Genomic DNA, 3,883 nt, shown 5'->3' on the forward strand with positions numbered 1-3,883 from the left:
TGATCTTTTAGGTCTTTTCCAACCTTGGTGATTCTATGATTCTATGAAATCAAACATCTTTTCTTGTTGCCTAGTAGCTGGCTTGAGCCCTTAACTACATCTTTTTAATGAACAGTGCTGCTAAATGCACGATCTTCCTTTTGGAACAGTGTGTGTATTTTTTATTTCTAAAAAAGATCCAGGTCTTACATGTGTGCTCCATTCTATATTTCAAAAACAAATCAGTCTTCTCAAACTGCTGTTTGGTATTGCAAAAATCAGGTGTTAGACTCATCCTCTTGTTTTGAAATATGCCATTTTTAAGTCACTTTTTATTTTTTAGTGTACTTTTTGAGATTTTTAGTTTGTTTGAGAGAGACTTGTTTGTAACTGTCCTAGAAAGCTGCTGGCTGTTCAGTGCTCTCATCTAACAAATGGTTGAAGGCACAAAGAAGGTGTGGCACAGGAGGGGCAGGAATGCCTATTCAGGTGTGCCATGCATTTTCTACGTAGATCAGTTATTCTTGATGAGAAATTGCTGCAACTACCAAACCAATTCAAGTCAAGCTTGGCCTTAAAGTTCTCCTGGAAATTCTTGCCTTTGAATTTGCTTTAAGAATTGTTACGCTGGAGTGCTTGGAAACACTTGTTCTGCTATGTTTTCTGCTAAGTAGCTTTGGTCTACCAGCATATGAAAATGTGATCTGCCCTGCCCACAGCTGTTTCTGAATTTGTGTTAATAATAGCTGTGTCCTATTTCCCAGGGCAAGGACGTGTTCTTTAGAAATCTCTCTGGGCTTATTCTGTGGGCCATTCCAGTCTTGTCTTGGATGTGCTTGTGTGAATGATAACTTTGTTTCTGGATTGAAAAAGTATGTACACACTTTCTGCTTTTACCAGCAATGTGGTACAAATGTACCGGTTTAGTCAGTGCTTCTGAATGTTTTGCTGCTTCCTTCTGTCAAACTTTGTCTTAGTTTTACTATCTTTTTTATAATAGTAAATGCATCAGCAATGTGCTTATGCATTTTCCTTTTCAAAGGGAAAAGTTTGATCTAGTTTTTGAGGATTTTGGTGGTGTCTGGACCTGGTGGGACTTGCTTGTCACTCTTCTTCCCTTTTTTTTTTTTTTTTTAATGCTAACTGAATGGTTTTTCAGCCTTTTTCTGCTGCAAATGAGTTCTCATTCTTTTTTGATAGTATTGTAGAGTGTATATATATATATATTCTCAGCTGTGCTCCCATAGTCTGCTCTTCATAATATTAATCTTTAGATCCATTAAGAGTCAGCTACTGCTACTGATTTTCTTAAGTCTGCTTCTTTTGCATGTGTGGTGTTTCTGACTACTTAGAAGATTTCTTGCATCTTCTGTTTTTCTGCCATTCGGCTTGTGCAGCCCCCTTTTGGCCCTTCAGGCTGTGCCTTTTCTGCCTGATCTCTGCCTGATGTGCAGCTTTCTGCATTGCCGAGTTTCTCTTGCACTCTCAGCAGTTTGTGCTGCTTTGCTTCACAATCCATGCATGGCATGATCTATTTGTGGCACTGTTGCCTCCCACTTCCATGGATTTGATTGCTCAGTCACATCTGGCTTCATATGTGACCACTTGAGCTTTTCACACAGACAGGAAGTACGTGGAGAAATACTGAATACAGACTTGATTTAGTTAACTAATTCTTTTATGCAGACCAGGAAAGAGAGTGTATTTCTGTAGCATTATCTGCACTTGTTCCTATTGTTTCTTATTTTGAAAAAACAAGGGTTTTGCTTGTTTAAGACGGTATGTAAGCTTCAACAAAATGGAAAAGCCACGTAGGTAAGCACTCAAGTTCTACAGTAAGTTTCTGTAGTCAGAATTGGCTCATGTGTTGTTGCATTCTCTTGCTACCTGAAATGAGCAATTGCTTTTGCAGCTGACTCATTTCGTGCTGTAGGTGCGTTAGGTGAAGAGCCAGCTTAACTTGTGTCGTGAAGCAAAGTCATAAGGTCTAAACAGTCTAAGAATGACATTTTGGAGAGGGGAAGAAAGACTTCAGCAATCCATTCATAAGGAGATGCATATGAATGAAGAGAGCGTTTGAGTTTTTATAGCGTGAGCTTCAAGGAAGGAGACGCAAAGTGACATAATGATCTCTGAGCAGAATGCTGCTGTGGAACAAGGGGGAAAAAAATGACAACAAAACAAAAAACCAGAAAACAACAAAAAAAAAAAACACCACAAAACTCTGGAAGAAAAAGAAATGCCACTTGTAGGTGAATAAAGTGCTTTCAGCTGTACCTTCAGGTTGAACAATAGAGCTGCTAGCAAATCAGTTAGTAAATGATTGGTGCCAGCAAAGCCTAGGGTTGAAGTTACAATGGGATATAAATATGTGGGTGTTGTGGCATTCTTCGCCCAGGGGGTATTATACAGCTACTGCTTCTACCCGGCTGTCTTATAACTGTGCAAATGATGTAATCATGCCTGCTACTGTGAATCAGAAGACCTTGGGTGGTCTTTTTGTTTGTTTGTTTTTGTTTTTGCAGTTCCCACAATTAAATTGGTAGATAAAGAATCCTATCAGTTTTCCTTCTTACATATCTTACTAAGAACCCTACCTCCTAGGGTGAGTCTATCCTAGCAAAAAAGAAAAAAAAAAAAAACCACAAAAAAACTGCTTAGGACCTACTGTAGGAAGTACAAGACCCTATTTTTAAGTCTGCAGTGCTCTTGTGTGTTGTGTCATGTGTTGGAGTTCTTTTAGTACATCACTGAGTCTGTTCTGCCAATTTGCTTGGCTGAAAAATCTTCGATTTTCTGCAGCCTGGAGAGCTGCCCACGTGAGAAGGTGAGAGGTGCAAGGTATTCCCTGAACCGACCAGTAAAGCATCACAATACCAAAAATAAAAAGCCCACTCTACCTTTCTCGCTTTAGCAATTCTTTTACAGAATTCTTCAGAGCCACATCTGTTTTGCCCTGTGTCCCTCTTAAATGAGTCACTACAACAGCCTGATTTTGCTCTTTTCCGTTGCCAAGTTGGTTCATGTATAAATTCTGTGATGAACGCTTGCCCTGAGGTGCAATCACTCTTTATCATTCTCTTAGTGATTAAAATCATTCTCTTAAACAACCACTACTGATAAGAATCGGAGGGGCAAAGGTAAGGAATTTGTTCATCTGCTCACATATTTATTTTAGACTGTTGAAGCAACCTACGGTTTCCTGAGGATAGCAAAAGGCTTTCAAACCCTGCAGTCATCCGAAGAAAATAAGTTCTACTTTTCCAATCGTTGAATTAACCATGTTTCCTTTATAATGCAATCCTACTAGACTGGAAGCAAATGGATAATACCTGCACTTAGTCTTTTATAAATGCATTACATTTATTATGTCCCCTTGCAGCTTATCAGTTTACAGCAGGTTCAGCGCTCAAACTGTTAACAGCGTTCAGAAGATGGAAATGCAGGTGGGGGTGGAGGAGAGGCGCTGTGATTTCCAGGCAGTGTGTTTTAATTTTGATGTTATTTTCATCAGTTGCATGAAAAACAACAACAACAACAAAAACCCCTAGACTTTGCATGCCTGCTTCCTTTGTTTTTAAAAAATGTTAGGCCGGGAAGATGCAGTGGGGAGTAAGGAAAAGGAGTGTTTTGTTTGTTTTTTTAATGCTTTTATTGTTGGACCTAGAAATAAATTTATTCTAAATTGATTTACTTTGTAAAGCATTTTTCAACATCTAGTAATCCCTTGAGAAAGGGAGCACAGCATACATACGATCTTATTTGAAGGCCATTATCGAAACCAGTGTCAAAGCCCACCGGTCCACAAGCTATAGCCACCGTCAGTTCAGTTCTTGCCTTACAATACCGCGCAGTTCTGCTGTGCGGGTGAACCCTTTCTGTGCTTCGTTGCACAGGGGGCTAT

This window comes from Centrocercus urophasianus, unplaced genomic scaffold (assembly GCF_019232065.1).
Source record: "Centrocercus urophasianus isolate 14NV4802_14NV808 unplaced genomic scaffold, USGS_Curo_1.0 seq_13, whole genome shotgun sequence".
NCBI lineage: Eukaryota > Metazoa > Chordata > Aves > Galliformes > Phasianidae > Centrocercus > Centrocercus urophasianus.